At 48.3% G+C, this 27050-nt stretch overlaps 1 protein-coding gene across 6 annotated transcripts in view; it reads left to right on the forward strand.

The window, feature by feature from the left end:
- FAM168A (family with sequence similarity 168 member A) overlaps window positions 1–27050 on the forward strand; it is a 174643-nt gene that overhangs the window by 13659 nt on the left and 133934 nt on the right. Inside the window, exon 2 of one of the 6 annotated variants that reach the window (XM_061351429.1) lies at window positions 4838–4964. The exons of the other annotated variants lie outside the window; for them this stretch is intronic. The gene's annotated coding sequence lies outside the window, so the exon portion shown is untranslated. The remainder of the gene's footprint in view (window positions 1–4837; window positions 4965–27050) is intronic. 6 annotated transcript variants of the gene reach the window in all.

A 27050-nucleotide genomic window follows, 5' to 3' on the forward strand; every position in this document is an offset into this window, starting at 1 on the left:
CACCTTCAATCCTGTGCTCAGCGCTGGGCCCCTCACTGCAAGACAGACATTGAGGGGCTGGAGCGGGGCCAGAGAAGGGAATGGAGCTGGTGCAGGGCCTGGAGCCCAAGGGTGATGGGGAAGGGCTGAGGGACCTGGGGGGTTCAGATGGAGAAGAGAAGGCTCAGGGGGGTACCTGATGGCTGCCTCCAAGTGCCTGAGAGGAGGATGGAGCCAGGAGGGGCTGGGCTCTGCTCCCAAGGAACAAGGGATGGGACAAGAGGAAGCGGCCTCAAGCTGCACCAGGGCAGGTTTAGATGGAGCTGAGGAGCAATTCCTGCCCCAGAGGGTGCTCAGGCATTGGAACAGGCTGCCCAGGGCAGGGCTGCAGGCACCGGCCCTGCAAGGGTTCACACCCCATGGAGATGAGGCCTTAGTGCCATGGGGCAGTGGTGGCCTTGGCAGGGCTGGGCAATGGTTGGACTTCAGGGGATGTTAAAGGTCTTTTCCATCGCAAGTGATTCTACGATTTGAACAGGAGAACTCCCTTTTATTTAGTTAGTTAGTTTTGAAGTGTTTCTTTTGTTGGCTTGAGAAGATACCAGGAGCTGACTCAGTTTTTTTGTGCTCTTGGGGTTCTTTCCATTTAGTAAAAAAGGGTCAGAAAAAACATCAAGAGAGATAATTTGCTTAAGATGTGCTCTCAAAATGAAACCCTGATGCTTTGTTGCAGATCAGTAGCCCCTGCAAATCTTTTTATAGTGAAATAACTGAATGGGACTATCCATTTTAAGATTATTGGGGAGTATCCTGAGTCTATTCCTGATACTGAGAGGGGAAATCTGCTTCAGTTGGAGCTGTGCTTCCTGCCACAGTGGTAACAGTAGACGGTGATCAGTAGCATGAGAGCTGGTAAACCCCTCAGGCATTTCCATCCATTGCAAGCAGTACAGTGAGAACCCACAAAAATACCCAGTGTATTCAAAAGTACCTGAATCAATGGGGACTCGTTCCTAGCATCACCTTTTGGGGTTGTTTTCTCCTATTTAGAGAGAGGAGAACAATCCATTGCTGTCAGAAATTCCACTCAGGATTTCTTTGTTCCTTCCCTATAATTAACCCTGAGGATTTTTTCCCGTTTGGATTCATTCTGTATTTGTAGGCACCACACAAGAGTGAAGAAACAAGAACAGTTAAAACCAGGAAAGGAAGCCAAACTGCTCTCAGATAAGGCAGGGATGTTTGATAGCTGGGAGCCTTTAAAGATAGGTTTTGAAGATAACTGTATCCCTCTAATTTCAGGAGATAACAGGCTGCAGGTACCTGATTTTTAAAACCAGTTCTGTTTTCCAGGAGCTTAACCACACAAAGTGATGCTTCTTCACCATTTAGACTTAGAAATACTGGTTTTCAGGGCAAATATCTTTCTGTTTGACACCGTAATACACATTACTAACAAACCCTCAGGATTCTGTTGCCACTTACTAAACAGGAGAGGAAAATGAAAAGGCTTTATTCAAAAATAAATAGCTAATCTGGGATGACAGACACAAAAATATCTCAGCTCTAAACATGTTTGTTGCCACGGCAGGAAAGGCTCTGTGCTGTAATCTTTAGTTTCATACCCTAAGTATAGCTTGAATCCTAAAATTTACCTCTAAGTTTCCTTAACTCACTGTTTGTTTTCAGAATGAGTGCACTATCTCTACTGTATCAGACCTGAGTTTATCTTAATGCTGATTTTCATCTGGGTGGCTATCTTAAAGGCAACTATAGTGCATTATGTTCTTAGTTCCTGAGTCCTCAGCTCTTACAAGTGATATGATTGCACTCAATTCATGAAGTGATACAGCACAGAGTCACACGTTCTTGGACTAGAAGCATGGAATCATAGAATCACCATGGAATGATTTGGGTTGGAAAGGACCTTAAAGCTCATCCAGTGCCAACCCCTGCCATGGGCAGGGACCCCTTCCACTGGAGCAGCTTGCTCCAAGCCCCTGTGTCCAACCTGGCCTTGAGCACTGCCAGGGATGGGGCACCCTGTGCCAGTGCCTCAGCACCCTCACAGGAAAAAAGAATACATTCTTTTCATCCATCAAGTGCCTATGGTAGCTGCACTCCCCTGATAAAACCTGCAAGCAAACTCCATAGATAGTATTTATCTGATAGTTCAGATAAGATGTTTGTCTCAGTAACAGTGTAGTTTGCAGGACTCAGATTGCTGTGATTTGATTCTCATAGAAATAACGACATGTATTTGGACTTGCAGGATGTTTGTGGTGGATTTTGGTGGCAGGTTGTCTGCTGTGTGTGTGTTGTGTGTGTTCAGGGCCAGGTTGGACAGGGCATGGAGCAAGCTGCTCTAGTGGAAGGTGTCCCTGCCCATGGCAGAGGGTTGGAGCTGGAAGAGCTTTAAGGTCCCTTCATCCCAAACCATTCCTTCATTCTTGGTGGTGCTGGACTTGCTCCTTCAGTAGCACTGGGTGATCAGTTTGGTCACTAGGTAACTCGTTGGTCTTTGCAGAAGCACACAAAATGGGTGAGAATCCATCATGAAATGTTAAAGACACCACTATTTTCGCTTCAGGCTCTTTAGTTTCTCTAAACTTACATCTATTAAAAGCCATAGATAGGAAAGTTCTGGAAATCCCACTTTTCCATGGTTATTATCAATTTACCTGTTTGGGATTCTGCCTTGTATCCCATGGCATGCAACAACCACCCCTTAAAAATACCTTTGTATAAGAACATTGAAACACAGCCAAACCTCAGACAATACAATAGCACTTAAAGTCTTGAACTCTGTCTTGTTAGAGCTCATCTACACTATGACTTATTGTCAAGTTTATATGAAGTTAAGTTAATAATGCCTAAATAGGTTTATTTTCTCTCTAGGAAATTAAATAGGGTTGACTGGGCTCGAATTGCTGTTTTCAGATGAGTAGCTCAGAGGAGAGCAGCAGCGCCGAGAAGAAACCTCAGCCCTGCAGCATCTGCAGACCTGGTGCTGTGCTGAGACCACAGGGGATGTATCAACAAATGAAGCTGCTCTTTGAACTGTGTCCCATGGAACTGTGATTTCTGAGCTGTTGTAATACCAAGTGATGCTTTGATAAAGCAAACTGGCAGTGTGTGTTTGGAGAAAGATGGTATTAATCAGATTAAAACCAGGCGGTTGTCATGGGCAAGCAGATTGAGTTTGGAAGGGTTTCAGTGAGCCAGCTGTGGACCAACAGTGTATTTATTAGTCACCAGCACAGATGACATGTCACACAGAGGGGCAGAGCAGTAAGGGATGGCCCATGAAATAGAGCAGCTGATGGACACCCTGGTGTCTCCTGGTCCCCAGCTGCTCAGCCTGGAGGGACAGTGCAATGTGCTCTTGTAAGAAGCCCAACAGGGTGCTGGGGAACATCAGCAAGTGCATTACCATGGGGATAAAGGTGTCATTGTCCCACTCTGCTGGGTGATGGGCAGGCCACCCCTGGACCATGGGGTTAGGTTGGGTCCTGCTGTACAACAAAGCTGTGACTGGGCTGGAGAGGGTCTAGAGAAGAGCCACAAGGATGCTCCAAGGGCTGGGCAGCAGTGAGGAAAGGCTGAGAGAGCTGGGACTGTTCAGCTGGAGAAGAGAAGGCGCAGGGAGACCTGATCCATGTGCCAGAGGTAAAGGGGGGCTGCAGGGAAGATGGAGACTCCCTTTGGACAAGGAGTCCCATGGGAAAGCCCAGGGGTGATGGGCACAAGTTACTGCTGGGAGATTCCCAATGGACACAAGAGGAAAACTTTTCTCAATGAGAACAAGCAGCCATTGGAATAATGTCCCCAGGGCAGTGGTGACTCCCCAGTGTTGGACACTGTTAAGACTGGGCTGCACAGGGTGCTGGGCATCCAATCTAGGTGATGCTGTGTCTAGAAAGGTTGTAGCAGATGATCCTTGATGTCCCTTCAACCTGGGATTCTGATTCTATGATTCCATGATGTGGAGACTGTTTATCTCTCCCCTTTAGACGTGCTCATCAAGGGCAGGTTCCCATAGCTTGGTACCTTGGGCTTGTCATCTTTGTGTTTGATTTGGGCTGCATTCAGAAAGGAAACTAGAATAGACATGAGGCAATGCTGCTGGAGGTAAGAGTGGCATTACTGTTGTGAGTAGTCATGCTCAAAGGGATGACAGTGGTGTGCAAAGCAGGTTTGTGTGAACACGAGGGTTGACGCCATAGCAAAAATGCAAACACATAGTTTTGATCTTTGTTAACTTTATGAGCAAGGAAATATTTAGAAGAGACCAAATCCCATTCCTGTATTTGGAACTCGTGACTTTCATATGGGAAGATTGTGTACGAGTTCCATGGCTTGAAATAGCTCTTGGGTAAGTCGTAGGGGAACAGAAGAGACACAAAAATAGGCTGAGGACAAGAAGAAACACACAGAGAGAAGCTCAGAGCGCGATCAGGTTTGCTTATCAGAGGGAGTGCTTGACTGCAGTAGCATCATGGAGTGAAGATTCCAGGCACTGAGTGTTCTTCCAAGGAAGTTGTACCTAAAATCAGTGTTTTAAAGGGAAAGTTGGACAGGGCAGAGGAAGTGAGGCATTATTAGGGAGGTGGAGCACCCCTTGTCATGAATGATCAGAGGAAATAATAGCACTTTCCATCACTAGAAATCCCCCTATTTGATCATTTTCTTTTAGAACTGTGGAGGCCAACACAGAGGGTATGTTCTTGTTGAGTATTAGGTTCAGTTTGTGGGTGCTATTTAACAGCACGTGGTAAGAGAAGGGGAATTTCAGTGCATTTGTGGTATTGTTTTGGCCTTTACATTGATGAAACCATGAAAAATCTTTTCTGCTCAGGCAGGAAGAATCACGGAAAGGCCCCAGGCACCATTAACCTGTGGCTGTATCACAGGGGATGTGATAGGAGGAGATGGAGTTCAATTGGAGCACCAGTTTTTACTTAATGGGTCAACTTTTGCTTTAGGTAAATGGAGCTGGTGCAGGGTCTGGAGCCCAAGTGTGATGGGGAAGGGCTGAGGGACCTGGGGGGTTCAGGCTGGAGAAGACTCAGGGGGGACCTGATGGCTGCCTCCAAGTGCCTGAGAGGAGGATGGAGCCAGGAGGGGCTGGGCTCTGCTCCCAAGGAACAAGGGATGGGACAAGAGGAACCGGCCTCAAGCTGCACCAGGGCAGGTTTAGATGGAGCTGAGGACCAATTCCTGCCCCAGAGGGTGCTCAGGCATTGAAACAGGCTGCCCAGGGCAGGGCTGCAGGCACCGGCCCTGCAAGGGTTCACACCCCATGGAGACGAGGCCTCAGTGCCATGGGGCAGTGGTGGCCTTGGCACAGATGGGCAGCGGTTGGGCTGGATGAGCTGAAAGGTCTTTTCCAGCCTGATTGGTTCTATGATTCTATGGTTAAAATTAGTACTTCATTCCATTAAAAATCCCCGTGCAGGATGGCACACTGGGAAGGGCAGCTCAAATTAACTGCAAGCAGAAGACTAGCCCTAAAAATGTTGTCGCGCACATGGTGGCCATGGGAATGGAATTGTGTTGCTGAGAGTTAAGGTTAAAAGTCTGGTATTTATTTATAGTGTAGCGTCTCTAAAAGCTGTAAGACACACGTGGCAATGTGGTCTGCTTTGAGGTGAGCTACTGGTGCCATGGACAGTGGGATCGAGCACCCTCAAGAGGTTTGCTGATGACACCAAGCTGTGTGGTGCAGTGACACTGGAGGGAAGGGATGGGATCCAGAGGGACCTGGACAGGCTGGAGAGGTGGGACTGTATGAACCTCATGGAGTTCAATAAGGCCAAGAACAAGGTCCTGCCCCTGGGTCAGGGCAATCCCCACCACAAACCCAGGCTGGGGGAGACTGGATGGAGCAGCTGGATGAGCTTTAAGATCCCTACCAACCCAAACCAGTCCATGGTTGTGTGAAATCTGACGATGCTCACAGGGCAGTGGATGTGATCTCAGTTTAGTATCAGTTGAGGGATGGATTTATGAAGTGCAACCACCTGTATAATTACTATTTACAAACCATCTGTAAACTCCCTTTCTCCCCAAACTGATCTCATCCTGAGCGTTTACCTGGGACTGTTCTGCCTTTACAACCTAATTCAGAAACCTTTATAAAATGGATTTGGATGTGCATGTCAGCTGAAATGATGCAACGAGGATACTGAAAGGTGTGTGAGCTGCAGGACAAAGACCCTGTTGAAATCCTCTGGCTCCAGGTGATGTATTGTGGTATCCGGATGCCTCCAGATGATCTGTTGTGGTCACTGAAGCCCACATATGACTCAGACTCTATTCATAGCAGCTTTCAGAACATGTGCCACATGCATTGATCAGGCTTTGTCTGCATCTGAAACCTGCTTCTGCCAGTTCTGCCTCACTCACTGCTGGCTGGAGTGATGTTTGATGTGATCTAAGAATACTTTAGATGTATTGTCAAGGGATTCAGAGCTAAATAAATGACAGGAAAGATGAGATCCTCACAAGCGTTTGGATAACATAAGCAAGACTAATGGTTTTTTAAGCTGTTGTCTGTACAGAGGGACAGGATTGATCAAAGGAAGTAAGAACTGGCTCTGTGCTTCTTTGTACCTAAAGCTGAATATGAGCAGCTGAGGTGAGAGATTTAGGGCATAGGGAAGAACCTGAGTGATGCAAGAAACTGGGGTGGGAGGTTGTGAAAGTGCAGGTTGACAACTCTGTCCTCTTTACCTACATTTTCCTGTAGGGATTGGCTGTGGAAGACTTTGGAGAGGCTGCTGTAGCCTGGATGTTTTAGTCAAAACCCTTTAATGTGCTATAAAGAAGATAGGAGTTTCTAGAAAGCTGGTCTGCTTTGCCATGTGGGGATACAAGAGATGAAGATGTGGAAGGTTGGTGGTCAAGGGGATGTGAATGTGCTTGAGGAGCCTGGGAAGAGTGGGAAGAGCAGATTTTCCTGTGCCTCCCTCCCTGCCTTTCCACCGTCTACTGCAAATACCAGTTCTCTGCAATTCCTGCCCCTGAAGTAGGAATTGAAGTGTTTGTTTCCACCCCTGATGCTCAAGTCAGCAGAGGACATTTAAAATTCCCCATGTTTTAGTGTTCCCTACAGCAAGTGATGGTGCAATAGTGATGAAGGTCATTAGGAGAAGGAAGGATGAGAAGAAGGAAGGCTCCTTAAGGGCAGACCTTAGAGCAGCTCCAGTGCCTAAAGGGGCTCCATGAAAGCTGGAGAGGGGCTTGGGACAAGGGCCTGTAGGGACAGGCCAAGGGGAATGGCTTTAACCTGCCAGAGGAGAGATTGAGCTGAGCTCTTAGGCTTTGCTGGCACCAGATTAACTCATCTGTCCATATGTTTGGAGGAGATTATTGGGTACAGTCTCTCTTCTGTCTCCAGATGCAGTCAGATGTGAAAGATGGGACAGCTTCACTTCGTCTGACTCCTTACTGTCCATCACTACAGTCCTGTAGCTACATAGATCAGAGACAGCAGATGTGAAATATGGTCTTACATTGCTTTGTTTTAGTTGATCGAGATAATGTTCTAAAATACACTGAAAAGCATCTGCTTAGGAATAAATACAGGTGTACTCATTCCATACCAATATGAGGGATTGGCTTTGGAAAACCAAGGTGATTTAAACCCATTTGTGAAGATGGGAATAACAGTGTGCAAATTGTGATCACTTGGAACCTCTCCTTCACTCCAAGTGTCAGTTGTAATCCTTTAGAAACCACTTGCTTGTTGAATAGGACCAAGAATATAACCCCCTTGGAAGAAATCAAGAAGGATCCTGCTCTTGAGTTAATGACATCCAAATTCAAGTGTGTGTTTTTAATAAAGATTAAATGATCTGTTCAACCATTTCAGGCTGTGCTTGAGCTTCACACACCTGTGGGTTGCTTTGGGAGGGTTTGCCTCAGTAATTAAGAGCACTTTGCATGTGGTGGTGCTCAGTTGGGTGTCACAAGGAACCTGAGGAGACAATGAAATGCTTCTAATTGCAGACAGACTAAATGCCTGCTACATCACCTACTGGAATATACCATGGCATGACCCCCAGGTTGTTATCACCTCCTAACAGTAAGAGGGATTGCTCAGTAAGGAAATGTAGCTGCTTCACTTAGGATAGTGTTAATGAAGCCCTTTTCTTACCTATAGTCAACATTCCCCATTTATCAGACTTCTTGAAGGTGATTTCTAAGGTTGGCAACGTAGAATTGGAACATCTGGATGATCTTGACTGCTGGTTTATGTTTCGGAGGAGGGAGGTGGATGTTTCCTCAGGAGCTGCAAAGGTGAATGATTATCTTTAACTGATAAAATTGTATGGAAAACTTGCTTTTTGTGAGTGTGTGCGTGTGGGTGAGGGCAGTTGCCAGCCAGGGGCTTGTGTGCGAGATGGTGTCTGTGCTTATAGGGTGCAGGGAATGATGCTTTAGTCAAAAGACCCACTTACCTGCTCAGCTGCTTTAGCCACATGTTTCATGTCATAGAATCACACAGTGCTTTGGGTTGGAAGGGACTTTAAAGCTCCTCCAGCTCCAACCCCTGCAATGGGCAGGGACCCCTTCCACTGGAGCAGCTTGCTCCAAGCCCCTGTGTCCAACCTGGCCTTGAGCACTGCCAGGGATGGGGCAGCCACAGCTTCTCTGGGCACCCTGTGCCAGCGCCTCAGCACCCTCACAGGGAAGAGCTTCTGCCTAAGAGCTCAACTCAGTCTATCTCTCCCTCCCTCTCCATATATATATATATATATGCTCAGATTTGCTTTCCCAGCCAATTGTCTGATGTTGAAATGTGCTTTCTAGTCAGGAGAAATGGAGAACTGCTGGAAAATAGGAAATTGCTATCTGCTCTGAGTTGTCTGTGTTGCTTTAAGTCCATGTCTGGCTGTATTTTGATATATTCTTAGAACATAGCGATTGCTGTGGTGGGATCCTTTGGCTGATCCCTCTTCTTTTCCTGTGATGCACAGCTTGATATTTGAAACTGCTGAATGAGTGTGAAGCCACAAGCCTAAGATGCAAGAGGATGTAGCTGTGGGAGTCAAAAACCAAGAAGTCTCACTGGAATACCTTCTCTTTTCCATCCCATGTGTCCCTTTCCACTATTACCGACACAGGCAGGAGTTACAAATCTCCTTAAGGATTGAGCAGCCACGGACCTTCCTCTGCATCCCCTCTCCAGGGGATGCTCCTCAGTGATGCTGCTCCTTTGGGAAGGGTACAAGTTATTCTTCCTCCTAGCAAAATCCATCAAAGATGGAAAATGGTTGTGCAAATACTGAAGTAATAACCTTGTCAGGGCAGCTCGACCGCTTCTATTTTTAGGACTATTATATACAAGTAAGGGCTGCACTAGGCAGACTGTACTTTAAATATTAAATTTCTCTTAACATTTCCTATTCATTTGGCAAAAGGGATCTTGGAGCCTTGTCTGTGGGAATGGGAGTGATTCTTGTTGCCTGTCCTCCCTTATCCACTTTTATAGAGGGGTTCTGTATATATCAAGCTTGCCATTTCATTGATGCCTTCATCTTCCCTTCAGAATCAGAAGCATCTTCAGTCGTTCCTGGAGAGAGATTAGTTCTGCTGGTAATTGAAGAATATGATGGGGTTTTGGCTCAAAAATAGGCTGCACCTGTGAGATGGCTGCAGGAAGCAAGGAGTGTGCCTGTCACGATGTACAAATAACCCATGTGAGAGTGGAACAAGGGCTGTTAGTGCAGAGCAGAGCTGGAAACACACACTGGGGCTTTGGAAGGACCATGGTTCATCTTCTAGCTAAGGAGGTACCAACAGGGCAGGGTGCAGCTTCTGTTGTGTTGAGGTGTTGGCTATAACAAGAACAACTGTTAGAAAAGAAGACCAAGATCCCTATAACATTTAGGCTTGATTTGGTGTAGCCATGTGTTTATTTAGTGCCCACAGATTGTTCTTGGATGTGAATGCAATACTTCATAGAATCTCAGACGGGTTTGGGTTGAAGGGACCTTAAAGCTCATCCAGTTCCAACCCCTGCCACAGGCCAGGGACCCCTTCCAGTGGAGCAGCTTGCTCCAAGCCCCTGTGTCCAACCTGGCCTTGAGCACTGCCAGGGATAGGGCAGCCACAGCTTCTCTGGACCACCAGCTTCTGCAGCATCTCCATGGCCTCCTCTTGTGTCCCACTGAAGCAGGTGGTTTGTGATGGGCAGGAATTCCAAGGGAAGTGCTGCAGCATCTTTGTATTGAATCTTCTTGGTTTGTATTTAAAACAGGGGAAGAATTTGTAGTATCCCTGAAAACCCTCTGTGCCAGTGTGAGCCACGGCTGTGGTGCTGTCAGCCTGAGCCTGCAGATAGAGGTCTCCATTTCATCCCTTCCAGAGCTTTCCTGGTGTTCAAACAAGTCACATAGAATCATAGAATGGTTTGGGTTGGAAAGGACCTTAAGGTCACCCAGTTCCAACCCCTGCCGTGGGCAGGGACACCTCACACTAAACCATGGCACCCAAGGCTCTGTCCAACCTGGCCTTGAACACTGCCAGGGATGGAGCATTCACAACCTCCCTGGGCAACCCATTCCAGAGCCTCAGCACCCTCACAGGGAAGAATTTCCTCCTTATATCCAATATAAACAGCAAAAGGTTTGTCTGAGCTGAGGAGCATGACCTGGGAAGCTGAGAGTGCACCTATTCACTAATCCCATTAGACTGAATCAAGCTGATGTTATTGCTGATTTTAATTGTATTTAAGCCAAGGATCTTAGGTCACTGATTGCAAACACTTGGTTGTTAACTTGGGTTTATTCTTTCTGCTCCTGCTTCCCTAAAAGTTTTAACAATCTTGGTACAACCCTTCTGATATTAGTCCTCAATTGTTGCCTTTTCATTACAATGAGAACTCCTTTGTTGTGGCCATTGCTGCTGTGCACGCTTATGAGTGACATCTAATCAGTAATGTGAGAGTCTTTAATATTTTATGATGTAGGAAATAGAGATAGGTACATTTCAGTGATGACTTGAACTGATGTCAAACTTCCCTTGGAAACTGCAACTCAGTTTAATACAGTGTGGGATGTCTTAATAGAGCTACCTGGCATGGATTCCCGAGTGAAACAACAGACCTTTCCCAGAGCAGATGTGATGTGAACAACAGGTATCAATTGACAGGGTGGTTCCTGTCACTGGATTTTCAAAGTGATTGTGTGGTGCTGTCCCTTTGCTGCCCTGCCTCATCCCCAGGGGCAAGGGAAGATCTCAGCTCCATCCTGTGACTGCTCATAGGTTCAGCATCCTCATGCTCACTGCTTCACCTGTGTGCTGGGATGCACACCCAGAGCATGAGCAGCAGCTCAGGGAGGGGATCCTGCCCCTCTGCTGTGTGAAGGGGAGACCCTAGAGCAGCTCCAGTGCCTAAAGGGTCTCCGGGAAAGCTGGAGAGGGGCTTGGGACAAGGGCCTGTAGGGCCAGGCCAAGGGGAATGGCTTGAACCTGCCCGAGGGGAGACTGAGCTGAGCTCTTAGGCAGAAGCTCTTCCCTGTGAGGGTGCTGAGGCGCTGGCACAGGGTGCCCAGAGAAGCTGTGGCTGCCCCATCCCTGGCAGTGTTCAAGGCCAGGTTGGACACAGGGGCTTGGAGCAAGCTGCTCCAGTGGAAGGGGTCCCTGCCCGTGGCAGGGGTTGGAGCTGGAGGAGTTTTAAGCTCCCTTCAATCCAAAGTGCTCTGGGATTCTGTGATTCATCCATGTGAATTCTGTACAATGCAGACGCGGGGAAACAGCGAGTCCCAGTGAGAAGTCTGTCTTGAGCCTTGTTTAAGAAGATCCTGTGGGTAAGCAGAAGCAGGATATGATGCTGATATCCAAGTGTTTGGAGTCCCCAGATCCTGTAAATAGGCCTTTTCTCCCTCATCATTAGGCAGATGATACCTTCAATAATTGCACTGTTTTAGAGATCTAAAGGGTACGTAAAAGCCTCAACAGGTCTCAGCTTGTTTGCTGTAGAAGATAAGCATCACTCACTCAAATGAATGATGCTTCTTTCTCTCTGTTCTCTTCAGATGTGTAAGTGTTCTTTGCGCTTGGATTTTGCATCCCCAAGTATGCCTGTACTCATGTTAAGGTTTATATAGCAGGCTGTGTGAGTGGAGAGCTGAGCAGCACAGCAGTAGGACTGAGGTAGGAACACAAGGCCGGATTAAAGCCCCATGCTTTGTCAGAAGGTATATTTCTTACACAGCAGCAATAATGACAGCTAAGGAAGGCAAAATAGCATTGCTGTTCCACTTTATTGACACCAGTAAGTCCTGGGAGTCAAAGTAGAATGCAATTCCAGCATCTGTCTGAGATGCAGCCTCCAGATCTGTTTGTCTTGTGATACATCAAAACGCAGCCGGTGAGTTTGTCTATGCTGATGGCTTGTTTCCTCTGTGGGGAGATGCTTCAAAGGCTGTTGTACAAGTGGCTGACATTCTTCTTCACACAACGGGCTTGTTCCAGGAGGTTCATTAATGCAACACTACTTATACAAGCTTGTTGGGAATTTAAGGGGCTGATTCTGTCATTTACACCAGCACGGAACCAGGTAGGAATTGTAATGGCTTGAGCTTTTGTAGTGTGTGTGCATATCCAAAAGAAGAATTAACTTGATGGGGTTTGTGGAAATTAAGGTCAGAAAGGAAAATTATATCATCTGTGCTAGTTATGTGTGTAAATTGGGTGGTGCAAGCTCTGAGTAGTAAACTAAATACACACAGTCAGTCCTTATGGGCTAAACTCTGACACAAGGAAGTGATGGGAGAGAAAAGGGTGGTAGTTCATTGAATCAGAATAGTTAGGGCTGGAAGAGACCTTAAAGCTCCTCCAGTCCCAACCATGAGCATCCTTGTGGCCTCCTCTGGACTTGCTCCAACAGTTCCATGTCCTTTTCATGTTGAGGACACCAGAACTGCACACAATGCTCCAGGTGAGGTCTCACGAGAGCAGAATAGAGGGGCAGGATCACCTCCTTGGACCTGCTGGTCACACTCCTTTTGATGCAGTTGCAGGATTTAGTTTCTCTGCCTCTTCTTTTTAAGGAGGTCCCCATAAAGGAGAGGAAACAGCTTCTGGCAGGTCTGAAACAAGAGGAGGCTTTGCAGTTGTCTTTCAGGCAGGAGATCAGCAGGAAAGGAGCTTTCACTTGAATTGAACCGAGGTGGAGGCACAAGGCAGAGCCTGATGCTGATAAATACTGGGTGGGAAGTGGGATAGGGTCTGAAGCTGACTAAAGGGGTGGGAAGGGAGGAGAGGAAATGTGAGTGGCTCTGAGATGAGTGAGGAGCTATGTGGGGGTCCATCATTGCAAGGGGAAGGCAGCCAAGCTGCCAGGGCTCTGCACCAAGCCAAGTTTCATGTAGAGGAGAGGGGAGAAAGGTGCATGCCTTCAGCCTGGTCCCTCCTGCCTGCTCCTGGGGAGGGTAGCACGGTCCAAGCTTCATTAAATCTTGACAGGTCCTTCTGATGTCCACTTGGGAAGCTCTTCTGTGTTGGCTCAGCCTTTTATCTGCTGAGTCCTCAGATACTCCTGTGTTATCTGCTTGTGAACCTTCCAGCACTGCAGGAGAGCCTTTGAGACCGATTTAATATGGACTAAAAGACAAAGGCATGGATTGATTTCAGCCTGAGTGGATCAGGCAACAGTTAGTGAAGTATAATTAGGTTTGTAACTGGGATGTGTCTGAGAGAATTAGGTTTAGTAAATGGTGTCATTTAGTCCAAAGTAAAGGGTCAGGAGGAACTTGTAGAGTTACAAGGTCTTCTGCTGCTTGTGTTTCACGTGGATGGAGAGGAGCACGTCCGTCCCCTCAGTGACAGCAAAACCCAGCCTCCAGAAACGATAGTGATGGGACAAGGGGTGATGGGTTCAAACTGAAACAGGGGAAGGTCAGGTTGGAGATAAGGCAGAAGCTCTTCCCTGTGAGGGTGCTGAGGCGCTGGCACAGGGTGCCCAGAGAAGCTGTGGCTGCCCCATCCCTGGCAGTGCTCAAGGCCAGGTTGGACACAGGGGCTTGGAGCAAGCTGCTCCAGTGGAAGGGGTCCATGCCTGTGGCAGGGGTTGGAGCTGGAGGAGCTTTAAGGTCCTTTTCAGCCCTAACTTTTGCATAATTCTATGAAATCTGGAGGTATTTGTGTCCCAGTATCCATAGGGAATACCATGGCAGCAGTGATTTAGCAAATCCCCCATTAAAAAGAGAAATAAAAAGCCTGCTTGTGAGGTAACAGGGACCTGCTCCATGGGAATCCATTGACCTTCTAAGGAGAAATGGGTGTACTTAAGGGCCTGAGCTGTGCTTGCCGCAGTTGGATCTCATCTTATCCCCACCACATGATGTACATTCCTTACGCCAAAGGGATGCAGGCTGTTTCCCACGTGGTTACATAGCTGCAGTCGGGATGCTTTATTCCCTGCAATCCTTTTGTCAGGAAAGGGGCAGCCGTTGAGCTCAGAGGTCAGCTCAGGAAAAGGTTCTGCTTCCCACACATGTGTTACTCATTTGCTTGGCATTTTTGACTCCACTTCTTACAATCCCGTGCAGCTGCTGGTTCCCAGACTCTTGTTTTTGGGGGTAGCATTGAATGGGGAGAGAGAGAAACATCAAAACCTCTTCCAGGAATCTCATAACACCACGTGCACATGGAGCGGGGTGTGCAGGGAATGTGTTCCCATGGTTTAACATCATTATGCTTTGCATTGGGACCATTACAGAAACAACTCACAAGTGTGGTTTGAGTCCAAACCTATTGATCAGTGGTGCTTGGGAGCGGCTGCACCTGGGTTGTACCAGCATTCTCTGCCTGTTATTTATGGGGCACAGTCTGCACTGTGCGTGACCCAAGTTTTGTCTGCCCATATGGTGAGGCTTGGGATGTATTTAATGGGTGATGTGTGCAAAGGAGCCTCACAGCATGAGGTAAGGGTAGGTACAGTATCAGTATTGTGTTTTGCTGTGCTAACAGTAGCAGGCTGTACGAAGGAGGCCCCCAGCATCCTGGCCTGGATCAGCACCAGTGCGGCAGCAGGGCCAGGGCAGGGATTGTGCCCCTGCACTGGGCACTGGTGAGGCTGCACCTCGGATCCTGTGCTCAGCTCTGGGCCCCTCACTGCAAGAGAGACATTGAGGGGCTGGAGCGGGGCCAGAGAAGGGAATGGAGCTGGTGCAGGGCCTGGAGCCCAAGTGTGATGGGGAAGGGCTGAGGGACCTGGGGGGTTCAGATGGAGAAGAGAAGGCTCAGGGGGGACCTGATGGCTGCCTCCAAGTGCCTGAGAGGAGGATGGAGCCAGGAGGGGCTGGGCTCTGCTCCCAAGGAACAAGGGATGGGACAAGAGGAACCGGCCTCAAGCTGCACCAGGGCAGGTTTAGATGGAGCTGAGGAGCAATTCCTGCCCCAGAGGGTGCTCAGGCATTGGAACAGGCTGCCCAGGGCAGGGCTGCAGGCACCGGCCCTGCAAGGGTTCACACCCTGTGGAGACGAGGCCTCAGTGCCATGGGGCAGTGGTGGCCTCGGCAGTGCTGGGCAATGGTTGGACTGGATGAGCTTAAAGGGCTTTTCCAGCCTGGTTGATTCTGTGATTCCTTCAAAGGAAAGCCTCAGTTTCTCACCATCATGGAGCCTGTGCATTAGGTAGATGGAGCTTCTGACACCAGCATTGTCTGTGACCTGCTCGAAACCAGGATTTTACAAAAGACTGTTTGTCCCATCCTCAGTTACTGTTTGTGTTAAAATCCCTCCCCATTTCGGTTTAATGTGATGCTCTGCACAGGGACCGACAGACCAATGCTCTCCACAGACAGTTTAAGCAGTTCCTGTGTCTTGATTTTCCCTCCTACAAGCACTGAGGTTTCCCTTCTTCATCCATTGCACAAAACCCCCACCCCAAACCCCCATAACCTTTTCTGTCCTGTATCTCATCTTTTACAGAGCCATCACAAAGCATAGCAAATTGAGTAAAACATCCTGGGATCTCCCTTATGACTACATTCAATCTGAACAAAGAGGACAAGGGCAAAGAACTTCACTTATTCAGGTCATTTTTCATCAGGATGCTGAAAGTTAGATAGAAAAGGCTTATTAGATGATCTCTCTTCCATCATGGAGTTCTAGGGTGTTCTCTTCAGTAACCTTGGGAAATCTTCCTTGTCCACATGGAACAAAGATAATTTGCCTCCTGATCATTACTTTTACAGTGGGAAAGGATGGATGGGTTCTTGTCTGGGCTACCAAATGCTTCTACAGGGCTTGGTTTTAATACCTACAACTGTCTCCTCTTCAGTGCTTTCATGATCCTCTTCTGGAGCACTGTGATCTGATTTTGAAGCCTGATTCCTACACTTGGGGTTCCTGTTTTGAATTGCCCCCTGTTATTCCAGTTGTTCAAGTATTGGAATAACCCTGAGGCTGCTGTAACGATTTCACCCCATTGTGTATCTGCCCTTCAAGTGCTTGCCAGGATTAATGTAGGAACAACAGCAGATTGTTCTTCCTGTGGAGTGGGAAATGTGTGTAGTGCTCTGCAGATTAAAACCCTCTTAAAGATAGGGGGGTTTAAGATAGTAGCCCCTAAGAGAGCTGCTAAGGAAGTATATGTAAGATGAGTTAAAAGCCCTCAAAACGATTCAAACAAAGCCTCTTAGCAGTGGTAAAAGAACATGAATAGTTGGGTAGAAGCTTGTCAGTGCTGTATCTGTGAAGCTTGTGCTGTGTGGCTCTGTCACAAGCATAGACTGGTTTGGGTTGAAGGAAGCTTAAGACTCATCCAGCTCCAACCCCTACCATGGACAGGGACCCCTTCCACTGGAGCAGCTTGCTCCAAGCCCCTGTGTCCAACCTGGCCTTGAGCACTGCCAGGGATGGGGCAGCCGCAGCTTCTCTGGGCACCCTGTGCCAGCGCCTCAGCACCCTCACAGGGAAGAGCTTCTGCCTAAGAGCTCAGCTCAGTCTCCCCTCGGGCAGGTTCAAGCCATTCCCCTTGGCCTGTCCCTACAGGCCCTTGTCCCAAGCCCCTCTCCAGGTTTCCTGCAGCCCCTTTAGGCACTGGAGCTGCTCTAAGGTCTCCCCTTCAGGAGCCTTCTCTTCTCCAGGCTGCCCCAGCCCAGCTCTCTCAGCCTGGCTCCAGAGCAGAGCTGCTCCAGCCCTCGCAGCAGCTCCTCTGGACCCAGCACCCTGAAGTCCTTGTCCTCAGGGCTGCTCCATCCGGTCTTCCCCAGCCTGTGTTTGTGCTGGGCTTTGATTCACATTTACCATATTTACCTCACCACGTGTGTTAATTGCTGTGCAGGTGACAGGCCTGTCACATATGTGAAGAGAGAAGTGGAGTGTTTTCGGCATTTGTAGCTATCAGTGACAGCCGAATTTGTAGCATTAAAGTGTCCAAACTGATACTGAAATTAATATGAGGGTTTGGAAGGAATTCACACATGAGAAGCATATCTGCTTATCTGCCAACTAAAAAGTCACTGAGCTGGTATGTTCTCCAGTGATCACAGTTATGGTCATAGAATCATAGGATCACAGAATAGTTATGGTTGGAAAGGACCTTAAGCTCATCCAGTTCCACCCCCCTGCCATGGGCAGGGACACCTCACACTAAACCAGGTCATACAGAGGAGCTGCTGAAATGATAGATCTCACCTTGTGTTCACAAAGCATCTGCCTTGTGACTCTCCAGTGAATTGGGATGTGTCTCATGTCACCTGGAAACAGGGAATCTGGGTGGTTTGATGTAGGGAAGTCGTTTGGCACAATGCTGGAGCATAAAGAGCTGTGATCCTACACCAGAGCTGCAGGGACCACACGTGTGGGTCTTCATCTCTTCAGCACCTCACCTGGAAATCGCTGCAGGTTGGATTTTGAGGGGACAATGAGGGAAGGGAAGGTGGCCAGCATGGTCTGGGGGGAATTAGGTCCTTAGTCTGTTAGCATCCTTAATAAAGTCCCAGCATGTACCCTTAGCATCTTAAAAAGCCTCAGCATCCAGCGTGTGGATCTCTCCAGCCTCTGCTGGGTTCCTGCATTACTGTAGGCTCTTGGGTGATGTCAGGAAACCAGGCAAGTCCATAATTTATGAATGCGGGATGTATTGAATGTGACAGGGAAAACAACTGAAAATTAGGAGCTGCAGAATGAACATTAGTGAAGGCAGCAGAGGATTCTTGGAACTGGCTGTGTCTCAATGGAGCTGATGTGCTGCTAAAACAAAGGGAAATAAACCTTCAATGTCTTCTTTTACGTGGAGTACTGCAGGACCTGCAGCCCTGATCCAGCTCTGGGGCAGCAGCACAAGAGGGACGTGGAGCTGTTGGAGAGAGGCCAGAGGAGGCCATGGAGCTGCTGCGAGGGCTGGAGCAGCTCTGCTCTGGAGCCAGGCTGAGAGAGCTGGGCTGGGGCAGCCTGGAGAAGAGAAGGCTCCTGAAGGGGAGACCTTAGAGCAGCTCCAGTGCCTAAAGGGGCTGCAGGAAAGCTGGAGAGGGGCTTGGGACAAGGGCCTGTAGGGACAGGCCAAGGGGAATGGCTTGAACCTGCCCGAGGGGAGACTGAGCTGAGCTCTTAGGCAGAAGCTCTTCCCTGTGAGGGTGCTGAGGCGCTGGCACAGGGTGCCCAGAGAAGCTGTGGCTGCCCCATCCCTGGCAGTGCTCAAGGCCAGGTTGGACACAGGGGCTTGGAGCAAGCTGCTCCAGTGGGAGGGGACCCTGCCCTGGCAGGGGTTGGAGCTGGAGGAGCTTTAAGGTCCCTTCTACCCAAACCAATCTGGGGTTCCATGATTCTTTATACAGCGTGGCTTTTTTGTGTAATGGATAATCATGATACCTGAGTGTTGCTTTATTTTAGTCTAAGAAATGATGCATCCTGAGGTTGGGTCTCCTGGTCAGACACTTAAACCCGCAGCATCTTATGCTTAACAGCATACATAATATCCGTTCATCCATCTCCACATCTGTATATTGTGTCTTGATGGCAGTCCTGGCATCCTGCATCCCACTCCCTGTGTAGGCACAGTGCTGGGTGATGTTGTCCCTGTTCTTTGTGGCTCTATGAAGATTGTCTTTCAGAACCTAAGAGGGGTGTATGGTCCATGGTAACACACAGGGATTTTTACTTCAAAATCCTACTTTTCTGGGACACTCGTTTAACTGTAGGTTGGAGTAAACCCCTGACATCCTTTCTTTCCCTTCTCCATCAAATACCTGGTTGGAATCGTGACCATGTACAGGCTTGCAATAAATTAATGCTGTTTGCAGAAGCACTGGAATTACACACCGTTTTCCTGCCAACTTGGCGCAGGAAGACAAGTCAAACCTCAAGTGGAATGTTTTCCCCATGAAAACTCTTTCGGTATGGGGTTCTTTTCCCCCTTTTAGCTTGAACATAGTAATCAGATTGGCAGATCTTGTTTAAAGTGAATTGCATAGCTTACAGCATGAAATATTTACCTGTATAGGAATTATCCATGCATCCATGGGGGAATAAAAAGCCAAGTGCGTGCTGCTGAGCTCTGAGTTGTCCTCTTTGGGATGCTGCAGTGACCTGGAAGGCATCCAGCTGCTGTGTCTCCATTGCTGCCAGCAAAGGAGATGGATTTCTTCATCTTTCAACTCAATTCCTGCTCTTGGTGGCAGCTGTTTCGTTCTTCTGCCAAACAGAGTTCCAGGGGAAAAAGCAAACTGCAAAGGAAGGAATTGTTTGGAATGTTGGATCTAAACATAGATGATGTTGATGATGGCAGGTTCTGTTTTTAGCCTGGCTTCCTAAAGAAAGGAGGTTTGTGCTGCAGGAACATCTGTTTGCCTGCTGCTTCCTCACAGGTTGAGAGTGCACGGAGCAACTTTAGCCAAATATTGATGAAAGCATGAGGTTTGCTCCGGGTTTTGGTGTTCGCTGGATGGTGACAAGGGGGAAAGAGCATTGAGCTCAGCAGGGATCTCTGACTGCTGGACCGCAGGCACTGGCAGTGGGACACAGCAGGGGGGTTAAGTCAACACTAGTTTGACTTAGTAGGTCTTGCAGTGCATGGGGGTATTGCAGTGCAGGGGAGCAGGAGAGGTGGAGAGCTCTGTGCCTCACACATGGATGAACTGTGATGCTGCTGTTGGGGTAGAGAATTAAAATGATGGGGAAAACCAGGTTGCAGTAGCTCCCTGGCTCAAAAAGTGGCCTTTTCTGTGTCACCACCTAGGCTTCCACAAGAAGGAGCTGTCTCGTGCTCTGTTCCCACCTCCCCGTGTGCTAGGATGAGCATTTGTGGATCACTGTTAATTCTAAGGGAGAAGCTCTTTGCTGTGAGGGTGCTGAGGCGCTGGCACAGGATGCCCAGAGAAGCTGTGGCTGCCCCATCCCTGGCAGTGCTCAAGGCCAGGTTGGACACAGGGGCTTGGAGCAAGCTGCTCTATGGAAGGTGTCCCTGTCCATGGCAGGGGTTGGAGCTGGATGATCTCAAGGCCCCTTCCAACCCTTTCTATGATTCTACTTAGGAAACTTGGCCATGTTCTCTGGAGTTTAGATCAGGAAGAGAAGCTTGGTGATGCAGCAGTGGGGAAGCCTCTTTGTGCTGTGAGTCATTCCTCCCATCCCGCAAAGCTGCTTTGATGTGAGTAGCCTGGCTTTGGGCAGGATTAGTCCTGCTGGCTGTGCAGGTTGTGGGAGGGTCCAAGAGAGGCAGCAAGTGGCACTGGGAGAAGAGTATCAGCCAGCAGCTCCATGTCAACCATGGTGGTTGAGCACAGAAGTGAAGGTGATGAAGTTCAGCAGAGCTTCTCAGCTTGAGTCCTCATGTTTGTAGATTGGATATAAGGAAGAAGTTCCTTAAGGGTGCTGAGGCACTGGAATGGGTTGCCCAAGGAAGCTGTGAATGCTCCATCCCTGGCAGTGTCCAAGGCCAGGTTGGACAGAGCCTTGGGTGCCATGGTTTAGTGTGAGGTGTCCCTGCCCATGGCAGGGGTTGGAACTGGATGATCTTAAGGTCCTTTCCAACCCAAACCATTCTGTGATTCTGTGTTTTCTCTGCTGCTTTAGAATAGCCTATGTCAGTTGGAATGGAACTGCAATGATCACCTAGGCCTGATTATTTCAGGACTGACCAAAGGTTAAAGCATGTTTTTAAGGGCATTGTCCAAGTGGCTCTTAAACACTGATGGGTTTGGGTTGTCAACCGCCTCTCTAAGAAGCCTGTTCCACTGTTTGACTGTCCTCTTGGTAAAGAAATGCTTCTTAATGTCCAGTATAAACCTCCCCTGATGTAGCTTTGAGCCATTCCCATGTATCCTATCATTGGATCCCTGGGAGAAGAGATAAGATCACTTCATAGAATCATAGAATAGTTAGGGTTGGAAAGGACCTTAAGATCATCCAGTTCCAACCCCCCTGCCATGGGCAGGGACACCTCACACTAAACCATGGCACCCAAGGCCTCCTCCAGCCTGGCCTTGAACACTGCCAGGGATGGAGATATCCATGAGGTCTTCCCTCAGCCTCCTCTCCAAAGTAGACAAGCCAAGGTCCTTAGGCACTTCTCATTGGCCATTCCCTCCAGCCCTTCCAGCACCTTTGTTGCCCTCTTCTGGGTGCATTCAAGGACCTTCCCATCCTTCTCAAATGGTGAGGCCCAGCATTGCACACGGGATTCAGGGTGAGCCACATCAACACTGAATGCAGCAGGATAATCACCTCTTTAGACCTGCTGGTGTTGCTGTGCTTGAGGCACCCCAGGATGTGCTTTGCCCTCAGTGCTGCCTCTGTTGAGTCTGCTGTCACCCAGTATCCCCAGATCCCCCTCTGCAGGGCTGCTCTGCAACCACTCCCCTCCCAGTTTCATAGCATCATGGAATGGGTTAGGTTGGAAGGGACCTTAAACCTCATCTAGATGGGGACTGGAGCAAGCTGCTCTAGTGGAAGGTGTCCCTGCCTGTGGAACTGGATAAGCTTTAAGCTCTCTTCCAACCCAAACCCTTGTGTGCTGCTCTGAGTTCTGATTCCATAACCCATGCAGAAGCTGCTGATTTCTTTTCAGCCCTAGATAAATTGATGAGGGAAAAAATACACACTATTGATTTGCCTTTTCCTGTGGCTTTGAGAGGCTGTTAATGCAGCAAGTCCACAAGAGCACTCGTGTCTGCCTGCACAGTCAGCTCTAATAAATTGACTTTGTAAAGCACCCTTTTTAGTCTGTAGTCTCAGTGACTTGATTTGTGCAGTAGATGATATCTCCTGGCACATAATTACTCATTTTAGGTTGTGGAAAGGGTTGGAGGAGAATTGTTGATGCATTCTCTGTAGCACTAAACATCTCTCCTATTACTCATACAAGTGTTTTTCTCTCTGTTGTCTTCTTTATTGGAGCTGAGTGGAGAGGTTCTTAGGGATATATTTGTTTTCAGTGTTCAGATTGATAGTGCAGACACTTTGTAGAGGTAATTCCTGCGCATCATGATATGGAAATGGTCAGGATCGTGGCAAGGGCAATGATTTATATTCAGGACACCAACTATTTCTGTCTCTCAGGGTCACCACTGTGTAAGCAGGTTATTTACCATAATGAGTTGTGACCTTTTGCTTCTTGTTTTGGGACAGAAATAATAACCTGCAGCAGGACACATGGTGGTAGTTGCATTAATGATGGAATGAAAGCAATCTGATAGCATCTAAGAGAATAGGATGCCCAAGGAGCTGTCAGTGTGGTGGTGGTCATGATCTGAGGATGCTAAGGAAGGCAGTGGGGAGATGCTGATGTGCAGAGCCGTTTGATGCTTGTCAAGAAGTTTGCTATTGTGGAGAGGTGCTTCGTGCAGACACCTCTCTTATCACTGTACTCATGATAGCTCCTGGGTTGCCTCTGGTAGGGGGATGACCGTCTCTGCAGATGATGAGGGCACAGTGGATGTCATTAACTTACATTTACCAAGGCTCTCATGTCTTTGTGGCCGTACTGGGGAGCAGTAGGCTACAGGATGGGTGGAAAACTGGTTGCAAATGCCAGTGGTTTAATGTGTTTTGAACAGTGGAACAGGCTGCTCAATGAAGCTGTGGCTGCCCCATCCCTGGCAGTGTTCAAGGCCAGGGTGATCACAGGGGCTTGGAGCAAGCTGCTCCAGTGGAAGGGGTCCCTGCCCATGGCAGGGGTTGGGACTGGAGGAGCTTTAAGGTCACTTCATCCCAAACCAGTATGGGATTCTATGATTCTATGGCTGTGAGATGGCTGAAGTGATGAGCTGGGTCTGCTCAACCCGGAGAAGGTGCAGGGAAAACCTCACTGTGGCCGTTACCTTCATCTGTGCAAAGGGGAGATCACAGGGGAGGTGGTGGTGCCTGGTTCTCAGAGGTGTGGAGTGATAAGAGGCAACAGACACCGGTTGGATTTGGGTTACATGTGGTGGGGGAGGAAAAACAACCCCACACCCTCAACTACTGCCTGAGGAAACATGGGAATCCCCATCAGAAAGATGGAGATTAGAAAGCCAGGAATAGATCCAGTATTGTTCTTGCTTTGCCTCTGGGACTTTGTGAGGGAAGTGTCACCTTCTCTTCTTACAAAGGTAAAGAAAAAAAACCCCATTTCCAACAAAAGCTATCCTAGAAGTAGGTTTTGTGTGTGTATTATGTGTACTGCTAAAAGTAGGCATCCTCTTGCAGTCCATTCATATCTTATAGGATCATATATAGAATCCCAGACCGGTTTGGGTTGGAAGGGACCTTAAAGCTCCTCCAGATCCAACCCCTGCCATGGGCAGGGACCCCTTCCACTGGAGCAGCTTGCTCCAAGCCCCTGTGTCCAACCTGGCCTTGAGCACTGCCAGGGATGGGGCAGCCACAGCTTCTCTGGGCACCCTGTGCCAGCGCCTCAGCACCCTCACAGGGAAGAGCTTCTGCCTAAGAGCTCAGCTCAGTCTCCCCTCGGGCAGGTTCAAGCCATTCATTCCCCTTGCCCTGTTCCTATTTGCTCTTATAAATAGTCCCTGAGATGGGCACTGGTACAGTTCATGTCCCAGCTTGTTGGAATCAACGTGAACATCACTGAGGAAGGTTTTGCTGCCCAGTTTTGCTGCTCAGTGCAACACAAACGACCCCTTTTCACTCCCTTAAGAAACATTCGAGTCTCTTTGGAGGAATAAAAGTGCAGTGCCACATTTAGTCCTAAATTGACGATTTCCAACACCGTGTTGACTACAAGCATATGTTAGTGAAACATGTCCCTGCTTTGTGGATGCTTTTTATACTCCTGTGGCAAGCACATTTAAAACAGGCATGGAAAACGTGCTGCTGGAACAGCCCAGCACTGATGCTTGGGTCATGCCGATGACTTTATAGGTCTTTCTTTTCTCTTGCTATCTGTATTAAATCAATGATTCATATAAATGATGCTGAAGGGAGTTAACTGTTATTACATGGGATCAAAAGCTGCCAAACTCAAGGCAAAACTTGCAGTGCACAAACTGAAGTGGAGTTTTGAGTTCTGAAAGCATAAAATGGAAACGTTCACCCCAACCAGACTGCAGGAACTGGAATTGCCATGATCACAGCCAAGAGGTTTTGGAAGCAAAGGTTGCGTGGTTGTGGCATCTTTGGGGGCATTGGCCCATTTGGAGGCTCTCCAGAATGTGCAATTGAATGTGAAATACCAGCTCAGGGGGAATAATTGTGTTTCATTGCCCAGATCTGCAGAGGAATGTGGGAATTTAACAACATTGCTCCAGTGGGAGTTGATCTCCTCAATCTCTTTGAGGGATTAGACTCGTGTCTATGTAATATGGGTTGTTTCTTATCTCTGCAAGAGGGAAACAGCTCCTCTTCTCTCTTGGCGAGATGTTCTAAAGGAAAACACTTGAGCTATTCCTTTCTGTGGTCAGAGGTATCTCAATTGCACAGCTCTGGGCAGAGTGATGGTCTTGGCTCACAACAGGTTCTCCAGGCACGTTTTCAGGCCTGTTTGAAGATGAATTGGAGCTTCTGTGAGAGAGGGTGCATCAAGGATGCTTGAGCAGAAGATGATGAGCTTTGGTGGTGGCTATTCCATGCTGTTGCTTTGGATTATGTCTCACTTTGGTGAGTGGAGAGGGAAATATCTGTCATGTAGCTTAATGTCGCTGTGTGCTTTGCACAGAATGGGATGTGGCCCTTTGCAAGTGGCATTTGGAATGGACGAAGAGATTCCAATAATGAGAAGAAAATGGGAGAGTGGAAGCACTGGATGTTGTGGAAAGGGAAGTGGGTGAAAAATGTATTTTTAGTAATTCTTTAGAGGAAAGTCCAGGATTTTTTGTGCAAGGAAGAGTAGTTTTCAAATCAGGAATGAACACGGCAGAAAACAGAGGAGGAGGTGGAAGGTGTAGGGTGGAGAAGGGGTCACGAGTGGGATGGAAAAGCAATTGCAGTGGAGGTGTTGGTATGGCAGAGCTGCTGAGAGCAACCTGCAGTGACTTGGAATGAGAGTGTGTATTAGAGTTGATGTGGAAGTTCAGGAGAACCAGGACTCACCAGAAACAGGAACTTCATCCAGGTTGGATGGGGCTTGGAGCAAGCTGCTCCAGTGGAAGGTGTCCCTGCCTGTGACAGGGGTTGGAGCTGGAGGAGCTTTAAGGTCTCTTCCAACCCAACCCATTTCCTGATTCCATGAAATGCATTGTCAAAACTGGGAAACTCCACACTCTCCAGTTACTATACAATTACTAACATCTAATTTCTGGCCTGCTTAGTGCGCTGACGTGATTGCAAGACATGGGATGTGTGGAGCGAGGATGAGAGTGCTCTTAGGCCTAGCTTTTGCTGTGATTGGCCAGTAGTGGAACAGTAAATGATTAAAGTCCTTGCCAGAAGCTGTTACAGGGCTGGAAGGAAGTGTTTTGTTTCTCTCTAATATTACACAGAATTTCTCGATCCATCTGCAGTGTGATCACTGTAAGAATTGCTGGATATTGCTCTGAGTTTTGGCTAGCTTTTGCACTGGGGTTGCTGCTGTAATACAGAATCATAGCATCAAGTGGGTTGGAAAAGCCCTTTCAGCTCATCCAGTCCAACCATTCCCAGCACTGCCAATGCCACCACTGCCCCATGGCACTGAAGCCTCATCTCCACGGGGTGTGAACCCTTGCAGGGCCGGTGCCTGCAGCCCTGCCCTGGGCAGCCTGTTCCAATGCCTGAGCACCCTCTGGGGCAGGAATTGGTCCTCAGCTCCATCTAAACCTGCCCTGGTGCAGCTTGAGGCCGGTTCCTCTTGTCCCATCCCTTGTTGTATGATTCTATTACAAACTCCGGACCTGGAACAGATGTGGATGTAGCAGCATTTCCTTGTAAACTGGCACATTGGAAAGATGGACCTTACAAGAATTACTCTTTTGAAAATAGATGTAAATATCAAAGCAAACCAAATCGCACTCTGAGTCTTTATCTGCTGATGTGAGTTCAAATTGCAGTGGCTGACTTCAGTATCTTGAATCCACCCACCCTGCTGCTGTGTCAGCTCCCAACTCTGTATGTGAATCCTCTCCAGTGTTGAAATCTAGAGCTCAACTCAGGAACTGGTCAGTAAGTGGAAATATTGATGGGATTTCCTGCTTTTCCTCATCTTGCCCTGCCCTTCTAGCCTTGACACAGCATCCTTCAAGCAGAAAAGTGATTATCATGGAATCCCAGACTGGTTTGTGTTGGAAGGGACCTTGTGCCAGCGCCTCAGCACCCTCACAGGGAAGAGCTTCTGCCTAAGAGCTCAGCTCAGTCTCCCCTCGGGCAGGTTCAAGCCATTCATTCCCCTTGGCCTATCAAACCATCATTAACATCTGGTCCTGGCAGCCTTTCTCTCCTGAAGATCCCCAACGTGCTGCAGGGTTTGCAAAGACCAGGGGTGAATTTCTTGTTCTGCCCTTTTCACTCAGTGCAGATTCTCTTGGCTGCATCTTGTCTTTCCTTCCTTCAGGCTGAAGCATTTGTCCTGGGAGTTTCACTCCTCCTCTGCTGCCTATTCCCATCCTGGGCTCCTTTAACTCTGCTGGTACAACTGTGAGGGGCCAGATGGTGAACCAGAGCAGCTAAACCAAGGTTATTTTTAACCCAGATCCCAT

This window comes from Neopsephotus bourkii, unplaced genomic scaffold (genome assembly GCF_033783945.1).
Source record: "Neopsephotus bourkii isolate Nb327-2 ecotype Australia unplaced genomic scaffold, CSIRO-AGI_Nbou_v1 NB_580, whole genome shotgun sequence".
Lineage (NCBI taxonomy): Eukaryota > Metazoa > Chordata > Aves > Psittaciformes > Psittacidae > Neopsephotus > Neopsephotus bourkii.